Genomic DNA, 10,225 nt, shown 5'->3' with positions numbered 1-10,225 from the left:
TGACTATGATGAATAAGAGAAATCTCAAATTGTTGCTGATGGATACTACCGGATGGCTGTTCCTCTTACGATACCATGTTTGTTTACTGCTTTTCACCATCTCCTTGGGCATCCTTGCAATTTCTTGCATTTCTTATGGTGGCATCTGCCTTCCTTCCACTGTTTTGCTCCACATATGTATTCTCCATAGCCCTCCCCCCCCCTCCGATTGCCCTATGCCACTTCAGTATCTATTGGGTGCCCTTTAAGTCATTAAGGCTTACCCATTCATGCAGGTGAATGATCCTGAGAACAAGGAAAAGAGTGCAAATGAGCCAATTAGGTCATTACACGGAGAGGCAAATTGAAATCAAATTGGGTTTCCGTAGAGGACATAAGCCCATCAATAACTATTCTTCTTAAGGGGTCCAGGACATTAAGGATGTAAAAGAAATAATTGCCTATTTCCTTTAGAACAGAAAGATACAGTCCACCAGTACAGTCTGAGTCATAAGCACGGCTGGTGGAAATATACAGAATGTCCTCAAAACTTTTTATGCAAAACAACGGGTGTTTGAAAAAGGGGTAGGCGCACATCCTTCCTCTTCCCCCACCCCTGGGGAGGGGAGAGGAAGCCAGGTGAGGGAGTCATGGTAGATGCTTGAGTAAAAAAACAAACAATTATGAAGAAACAGCGTGTCAAACAGGGTGTATATATTTGGGAACTTTGTCTACAAAGATATTTTGGGGGAACTGCATAGAAAAAGGTGACCCCGATTTGATGTACATGTATGGGATAGGGTTCAGTAGGGGTATAGATACAGGCAGAAAGACAGGACAGAATAATAAGTAAATATACAAAACCTGACCCAGAATGTATTTGCAACCAACCCAATGTCCCTATGCAAGGTGACAAGAGTCGAAGGGAACCAAATGGGATTTGCCAATAGGTGGCGAAGTAAGCAGTAGGTAATTGTGTAGAGCAGAGTTTTAAGATCACACCTGGAATACGGCATCCAGTTTTTGTCACCATATTATAAAAAAAGATGTAGAGCTCGCTTTTCTGCCTGTTGACTAAGATCAAGTGTAGTATCTGTTCTTATCAGTTTAATATCTGATGTGTCCTCTATTTGAGGACTACATATTAAATAATTTTTTAAACATTAAACTACCCTTCAAAAAAAACCCCCACCTAAAAGTAAAACGGTTTTGAGTATCCTAAAAAAAAAGATGTAGAAATTCTGGAAAGAGTGGAAAAAAGAGCAACGGACATGATTAGAGGGCTGGGGGGCTAAAACACATGAAGAAGGGTTGTAGGAACTGGCTATGTCTAGTTTAATGAAAAGGACTAGGGGTGACATGATAGCAGTCTTCCAGAGCCGAGGTGCCAAGGTGGCGCAGTGGTTAGGGTGCAGTACTGAAGGCCACTACAGCTGACTGTTATCTGCAGTTCAGCGGTTCTAATCTCACCGGCTCAAGGTTAACTCAGCCTTCCATCCTTCCGAGGTGGGTAAAATGAGGACCCAGACAGTGGGGGCGATATGCTGACTCTGTAAACCGCTTAGAGAGGGCTGAAAGCCCTATGAAGCGGTATATAAGTCTAACTGCTATTGCTATTCCAAAATTTGAGGGGCTGCCACAAAGAAGAGGGAGTCAAGCTATTCTCCAAAGCACCTGAGGATGGAACAAGAAGCAATGGGTGGAAGCTGGTTAGAGAGAGATCCCAACCATTTTTTTGGACATTTTGTTTTACTACCTGTTTGCTCGTGTGCGTAGGTGCTCACTCACGATTCTTCTGCACATGTGTATAAGCATCCGGGCAGGTGGGCAAAGTCTCCCGCCGCTGCCACTACCGGTTCGCCCGATCCAGGCCAAACCAGGAGCAACCCACCTCTGATCTCAGCCTAGAACAGTGGTTCTCAACCTTCCCGATGCCGCGACCCTTTAATACAGTTCCTCATGTTGTGGTGACCCCCAACCATAAAATTGGTGTCTCGGTTTCTAAGACCATCGAAAATATGTGTTTTCCGATGGTCTTAGGCGACCCCTGTGAAAGGGTCGTTTGACCCCCCAAAGGGGTCCTGACCCACAGGTTGAGAACCACTGACCTAGAACTAAGGAGAAATTTCCTGTCAGAATAATTAACCAGTGGAATGGCTTGTCTTCAGAAATTGTAGGTGTTCCCTCACTGGAGGCTTTTAAGAAGAGATTGAACAGCCACTTGTCTAACATGGTATGGGGTCTCCTACTTGAGCAGGGAGTTGGACTAGAAGATCCCCGAGATCCCTTCCAACTCTGTTATTCTGGTAATTTTATATGGATGTTTGAGAGAGAAAGTCTCCGTTTCAGTCCAGCTTTGAGGGCCAGGCTTAAGCAACAGAAGAGTTCTGATTGCTTTAGTATCCTCTTTGTAAGCAATGCAAAGAGATCTGGTTGACCACCATAAGCATGAGAAAACTTGACTGGGTGGTCTTTGGCATAATCCCACTTAAGTTCAAGAACTAAAATATTTAGTCTGTCCATCTAAGTCTGTTTTTACAATACATGTATTATACTGGCAAGAAGAACCTTTTTTATAGGGCTGAGGAGAAGTAGGATGAAGATAGTGGCAAGTGACAGAAGAAAGACTCACAAAAGAGAAGATGAGGGGAAAACAAGGCAGTCCACATTGAGAGGGTCAAAATCAGCAAAATGGTGGACAGAACCAAGGCACTGAAAACTCCTCCCCTGTTAAATATGGACATTGGAGAAGGGTGAGTCTTGCACAGTGATGTTCTGTCCACCTTTATTTGGATAATTTTGACCCTCCCAATGTGGATACTCCCAGACTCTGCTGGGGAAGGAACTGTTGACAAACATTGACAAAATCAATTACTCTTTTTTTTTTTTTTTTTTACTTTTGACTCTAGACTCAACTTAACTCCTCCCACCATGGACATACAAGTTATGTTTGAAGGAATGTACTGTATAGATATATAAAATTATTATTAATATTATTATTATTATTATTATTATTCTGCCTAGCCTGTTGCTCTCATCCAGCTTCAAACTAAGCTTCTCTCTAAGGTAGTAGTTGTCCTTGTTTTCAAAAAAGACCACAACGTTCTTGAGTATTATTTTATCTACATTGAAACAAGTACATACAACAGAGATATATATGGTCATCTCTTGTTTCAATGTAGAAAAAATAAGACTCAAGAACATGGTGGTCTTTTTTGAAAACAAGGACAACTAGTATCTTAGATATAAGCTTAATTTGAAGCTGGATGAGAGCAACAGGCTAGGCAGAATAATAGCAATAGCACTTCGACTTATATATCACTTCATAGTCCTTTTCAGCCCTCTCTAAGCGGTTTACAGAGTCAGCCTATTACCCCCAACAGTCTGGGTCCTCATTTTACCCACCTCGGAAGGATGGAAGGCTGAGTCAACCTTGAGCAGGTCAAGATCGAACTCTTAGCAGTGGGCAGTTAGACTGCAATAGCAATAGCACTTAGACGTATATATTGCTTCCCAGTGCTTTACAGTCCTCTCTGAGTGGTTTACAGAGTCAGCCTATTGCCCACAACAATCTTGGTCCTCATTTTCCCCACCTCGGAAGGATGGAAGGCTGAGTCAACCTTGAGCCAGTGAGATCTGAACTGCCAAATTGCAGGCAGCCGGCAGTCAGCAGAAGTAGCCTGCAGTACTGCACTCTAGCCACTGTGTCACCTTGGCTTCATGAATGGAGGCAAATAAATGTGTCCTGGGATAATGATGTGAGATCGAATTTGGGTCGGTCACTGGGACCAGAGAGATAGTGTACTACAGATAGTCCTCAACTTACAACGGTTCATTTAGTGACCATTCAAAGTTACAACGGCACTGAAAAATGTGACATGCCCATTTGTCAAAAGTTACAGCATCCCTTCAATTATGTGATCAAAATTTGGATGCTTGGGAACTGGTTCATATTTTGACCACTGCTGTATCCCAAGGTGATGTGATCCCCTTTTGTGACCTCCTGACAAGTCAATGGGGAAGCTAGATTCACTTAACAACTGGCTTACAACTGAAGTGATTCATTTAACAACTGTGGCAAGAAAGGTCGTAAAATGGGGCAAAACTCACTTAACAAATGTCTCACTTAACAATAGAAATTTTGGGCTCAATTGTGGTCGTAAGTTGAGGACCACCTGTATTTACCAGGCCTGCTTTCCCCTCTTCTTTAATTCTGGTTTAGTTTCCTCTTTGCAAATTGCAGAGCTTTTTGCAACTCTCTTTTATTTTTGTTCACTTGTATCTTTCCCTTTCTGATGTTCATAAAATACATTATAAAATAAATATTGCTCTTGCCCATCAGATAAAAGCAAAATTGTCGCCACTGTAATTTGGTTTTCTTAAGAAGAAAAAAACCAGGTCTTTTAAAGAAGGGCATTTGATTTCTTGATCCATTGCTAAAGCATTATGCATGCCTCAGTCAGGGGGACGTGGTTGCTCAATGGCTAAGACGCTGAACTTGTCGATCAGAGAGGTCGACAGTTCGAATCCCTAGTACCGCATAATGGAGTGAGCTCCCATTACTTGTCCCAGCTTCTGCCAACCTAGCAGTTCAAAAGCACATAAAGAATGTAGGTAGAAAAATAGGAACCATCTTTGGTGGGAATCTAACAGCGTTCCGTGCACCTTGGCATTGAGTCATGCCAGCCACATGACCACAGAGACATCTTCGGACAACGCTGGCTCTTCGGCTTTGAAATGGAGATAAGCATCGCCCCCTAGAGTCGGGAACGACTAGCACATGTGTGTGAGGGGAACCTTCGCCTTTACCTAAAATATTGTAATTTGTAATTTTGTAATTTTAATAGATTTGTATGCTGCCCAATCCCGGAGGACTCTGGGCGGCTTACATAAAACAGTTTAAAAATATTAAAAAGAGTTTAAAATACAAAACAGAACAGATTTAAAAAGACACAACATACACTCAATTATAATGGGGCTGAAGTCCAATCAAAGATCAGCAGCCCCAGGCTGTATGCCTTAGTCACTTTCAATGAGAAGAGACAGCCTGGCACAATGATTAAAGGTACCAGGTTAGCAACTGGGAGGTTGTGAGTTCTAGTCCTGTCTTAGACACAAAGCCAGTCAGGAAGGAATGACGGGAGGGGGAAATCAGAGGTGAAATCAACTTATCTTCGCTACCAGTTTGTAAATGTGAGTGTGCGCGGGCTCACCTCCACGCATGCGCAGGATTTATTTATTTATTTATTTATTTATTTATTTATTTTAAATAAAAACAGGTTAAAATCAACATGCATACATTTGTTACGATCGGGGCTGGACCTCAACAATGAGGTCAACAGCCCCAGGCCTGTCGGAATAGCCAGGTTTTAACAGCTTTTCTGAAGGCCATGAGAGTGGGTAGGGTCCGGATTTCTGGGGGTAGCTCGTTCCAAAGGGTCGGAGCAGCCACAGAGAAGGCTCTCCTCCGGGGAGCCACCAGCCAGCATTGTCTGGCTGACGGCATCTGAAGGAGGCCCACCGTGTGGGATCTCACCGGCCGTTGGGAGGAGTGTGGCAGTAGGCGGTCTCGCAGGTATGCTGGCCCTAAGCCATGTAGGGCTTTAAAGGTAATAATCAACCAACCAAGGATCTTTGATTTCCGACAATCAGCTGTGACAGACAATTTAAATTAGCTAGAAAGCAGGAAATCCGATGATTCCAGCTAATGTAAATTGCGTGTCACAGTTGATCATCGGAAATACCGGTTTGGGTGAAGCAGTAGCATTTTTTTTACTACCAGTTCAGGCGAACTGGTAGCATTTTTACTACCGGTTCAGGCAAACTGGTCCAAACCAGTAGCATTTCACCCCTGGGGAAAATCACATTCTGCCTAGAAAGCTGCAGAAACCTCTATGAAATCATCAGGTGTCAAGATTACAGTCCTTTCTTGCAACCGAGTTATTTAATGACTATTCAAACTTAAGATGGACTAAAAAAGAACTACTTATAACCCATCTTTGAAGTTACAACTGCTTACCTCCTCCCTATGATTACATTTTGGATACTTGGCTCACACTTACGATCAGCTGTAGCATCCTACGGACAAGTAACTTTAGTTTGCAATATTTTTTTTGCCAGTTTCTGGCATGGTTTCTGGTCAAAATGTGCCCCTTCGGAAGAATCGATTTGCTTAATGACCAGGGGATTGGCTTAAGAATCATGGTGACTTTTTAAGACTCTGAGCTCGTTGATCAGAAAGGCCAGCAGTTTGGCAGTTCGAATCCCTAGCGGCGCATAACGGAGTGAGCTCCCATTACTTGTCCCAGCTTCTGCCAACCTAGCAGTTTGAAAGCATGTAAAGATGCAAGTAGTAAAAAAATAGGGGCCACCTTTGGTGGGGAGGTAACAGCATTCCATGTGCCTTTGGCTTTTAGTCATGCCAGTCACTTGATCACGGAGACCTCTTTGAACAGCACTGGCTCTTTGGCTTTGAAACGGAGATGAGCATTGTTAGGTAAGCTCCCCATTGGGAGAGCAACAAAGCGTTGTAAGAGTTGTGTTGGAGAACACACAAACCAGCAAACCACAGTTTAAATAGGGTTTTACTTTAGTGGAAATAGAGGTCTCAGAATCCATCAAACAGTCCAAGTCATACACAGATAATTCAGTCAGTCATCAATGTCTTTCAGTTAAGGGATAATCCAAATAACATAGTTGAGTAATCATATAATCAGTTCGGCATTCAAAGTTTGCTAGCAGTTGCAAAACTTACAATAGCTCACGGCACTCAGATCAGTTCAGCCCAGCATCTAACGAAACAGAGAGAGAACTAACAGTTGTTCTGGCTCCCTCTTATGGCCGATTGAGGAAAACAGCAGCCAATCACATTTTACAGTATGATTTAAAGAAACAGGTACAGCATTGTTACATGATTTATATATTGCTAACCCAACCGTTAGAATTATATTCCTAACAAGCACCATCCCCTAGAGTCAGGATTGACTAGCACATATATGCGAGGGGAACCTTTACCTAAAAACAGTGCTGAAATTGAGTCCGGTCATGTTGTGCCTCAATTTATGACGGCAACAGAAATTATGGTCTAGTTGTACTTGTAAGTCAAGAACAATCTGTAACGTCAAGGCACCAAACTGAATAAGGACATTATCATGTTCAATTGAGGCAAAACTAAAGCCACTAAAAACTGTGTGGCAAATCATGCAGAATTCTGGGATGGGATTTGAGGGCTAATTTAGCTCTGCTCTAACCAATTTGGACTTTCAGACTTGCAACATTGATGTCAGTGTTCCCAGGTAAACCAGACAGGAAACATGACTAGATGAGCTAATTCTACTTTCTAGTAAGGTTAGGTGAACAGCGTCCTTTAAGTCTGAAAGTACAAATCTCCCACTGTCTCCTTTACAGACTAAGAAATGAGGGAGGGTCCTTTCTGAGTCTCTGTGTCCACCAGGGGTGGGTTTCAACCGGTTCGTGGCGGTCCCCACGAACCGGTTGGTGGTCGGCAAACCCGGAAGTAAGTAACTTCCGGGAACGGCGAAGGGCCCACCCGCCCGCCCGCGTTCCTTACCCGGTTTTGACGAGTTCTGCGCTTCCACGCATGCGCAGGATGTATACAGCGCCTGCGCGATCCTCCAGGAGCAGCTGGAGCATCACACAGACGCTAGTACGCATGCGTGCGCTGCGCGCCTGCATGAGGACACCGCCGGCCCCGTTCCAACCGAACCAGTTGGAACGGGGTGAGAAACCCACCCCTGGTGTCCACCCATTATGCAGCTGCAGGCTATGCCCCCATTATCTGACCATTCCCTAGACCAGGGGTCGGCCACCTTAAATACTCAAAGAGCCATTTGGACTCATCTCCTACAGAAGAAAAAACACCGGGAGCCACAAAACCCTTTTGACATCTACAATGAAGATAGCATTGAATATATTATGTTTTTACCTTTATGCTATGTATATAAAAAAAACCTATAGCGTGTTGCATTTATGAAAATGCTACAGAGAAAACATTTTTTTTATTTCTGCATGCAACAAAAACATTTTGAACTCTGAAAAAAAAAGATAGGTAAATAAATAATATTTAAATAAATAATAAATCGCATGCCGGCGGGTATCGCACATAGGCAGTTGTGATGCATATTTTGAGAGGGATGAAAGAGCCACATGTGGCTCCAGAGCCATGGTTTGTAGACCTCTGCCCTAGACAGCATGCTGGCTGGGGAATTCTGGGAATTGAATGTCTATGGAGATTCTCAGTAATCCAGGTCATGGTTGTCCCAAAGATGCCTTTTCAAGACTTTGAAAAGAAAGACTGGGGGAGACATGATAGCAGTATTCAAATATCTCAGGGGCTGCCACAAAAAAGAGGGAGTCACACTATTCTCCAAAGCACCTGAGGGTAGGACAAGAAGCAATGGGTGGAAACTAATCAAGGAGAGAAGCAACCTAGAACTAAGGAAGAATCCTGACAGTTAGAACAATTAATCAGTGGAACAGCTTTCCTCCAGAAGTTGTGAATGCTCCAACACTCGAAGTCTTTAAGAAGATGTTGGATAGCCATTTGTCTGAAACGCTATAGGGTTTCCTGCCTAGGCAGGGGGTTGGACTAGAAGACCTCCAAGGTCCCTTCCAACTCTGCTATTGTATTGTGTATTGTATTACTTTCTTGTTTTTCTTTGAAGACGTTTCACCTCTCATCCAAAAACAATCTTCAGTTCTAACTGCATGCTGGGGAATGGAAAGATTTATACTCCTTGCAGACAGCTGGTCATTTGCATTCTTTTAGAGAGTTATTGAGTCTACCTGGAGGTTTATCTTTGTCCTCAGGGTCACCTGAATAGTGCAAATGGGGGGTGGGGGTGGACCCTTCTTGGAACTGTTGAAAGGACTGTGTTGTAAACTGGAGATAGATTATGTTGTATCCCTCCCCTTCTGTTTCAAGAGGGCTTCTTTGACCCCTTTTTGGGTCCACACACTTCCCAAGATTGAGAAAGACTGATGTGGAGAAATCTTCTGAGTATGTACAGAATACTTCCATAAAACAAAATAACAGAGTTGGAAGGGACCTTGGAGGTCTTCTAGTTCAAGTCCCTGCTCTGGCAGGAAACTCTGTTATCATTTCAGACAAATGGTTGCCAGTCTCTTCTTCAAAACCTCCAGTGTTGGAGGATCTACAACCTCTGGAGGCCACTCCTTCCATCAATTAATTGTTCTCACCATCATTCATGCTTGGTGAGAATTGTCATTTCTCACCCAACATGAATGGGGGAAAGTTTGGTGCCCCTCTGAAATCTTGTTTCTGTTTAATCAAAATTAATTATGTAACTCTTACAATGATTTTGAAATGATTCTAGATTCATGGTGTGGTGATAAAGACAGGAAGTATAGCTTTCTGTTGTGTTTCCTGCCACCCACGCTGTCCAACGTTGGGTGATTCATATTTTTTCCAGGTTTTAAATGAGGATTTCTTTAAGGTTAGGATGATGAAAAATGCATCAATGTTACTTTCAGTTATTTTTTAAAAAAAAACAATTTCAGAAACAGCTTTATTTATTCTGGGAATAGAAAACCTGAATGGACATCATTCAGGGATCCTCACTGGGCCTAAAATTGTCCAAGCTTGTTGGTATTTATAAAAAAATGTACAGGGACATTAGTCTTTTGCAGCTGTCACATAGACCAGCATTTCTTAATCTTCGAAACTTTTAAGATGTGTGGACTTCATCTCCCAGAACTCCTCAGTGAGGCTGGCATAGAGTAGTGGGACTGGGCATGGTGATACTTTCAGGAGATTTTAAGATAGGAACAATGGGTTATATATTATGGGAATGATAATCCAAAATATGTGGAAGTGTTGCCTCTTTCTATGTTTAATTTAAAGCTTTAGCTTCCATAGGAGGACTCAATTGAGGGGTCCTTGATGCTCCCCGAGCTTGGTTGGTTTTTTTGCAGATGTTTCATTGCACAAACTAGGCAACATCATCAGTGCTAGTCAACATTTAACACAAGGGTATTAATACAGTAATACAATAGCAGAGTTGGAAGGGACCTTGGAGGTCTTCTAGTCCAACCCCCTGCCTAGGCAGGAAACCCTATACCATTTCAGACAAATGGTTATCCAGCATCTTCTTAAAGACTTCCAGTGTTGGGGCATTCACAACTTCTGGAGGCAAGCTGTTCCACTGATTAATTGTTCTAACTGTCAGGAAATTTCTCATCAATTCTAAGTTGTTTCTCTCCTTGA

At 42.8% G+C, this 10,225-nt stretch overlaps 1 pseudogene; it reads left to right on the top strand.

Annotated features, from left to right (window-relative positions):
* Positions 1–1,033: 1,033 nt before the first annotated feature.
* Positions 1,034–1,156, top strand: LOC116508548 (annotated as a pseudogene).
* The last annotated feature ends 9,069 nt before the right edge of the window (positions 1,157–10,225 follow it).

This window comes from Thamnophis elegans, chromosome 4 (assembly GCF_009769535.1).
Source record: "Thamnophis elegans isolate rThaEle1 chromosome 4, rThaEle1.pri, whole genome shotgun sequence".
In the NCBI taxonomy this organism is placed as follows: Eukaryota; Metazoa; Chordata; class Lepidosauria; order Squamata; family Colubridae; genus Thamnophis; species Thamnophis elegans.
This window is presented reverse-complemented; position numbering and strand designations above follow the sequence as displayed.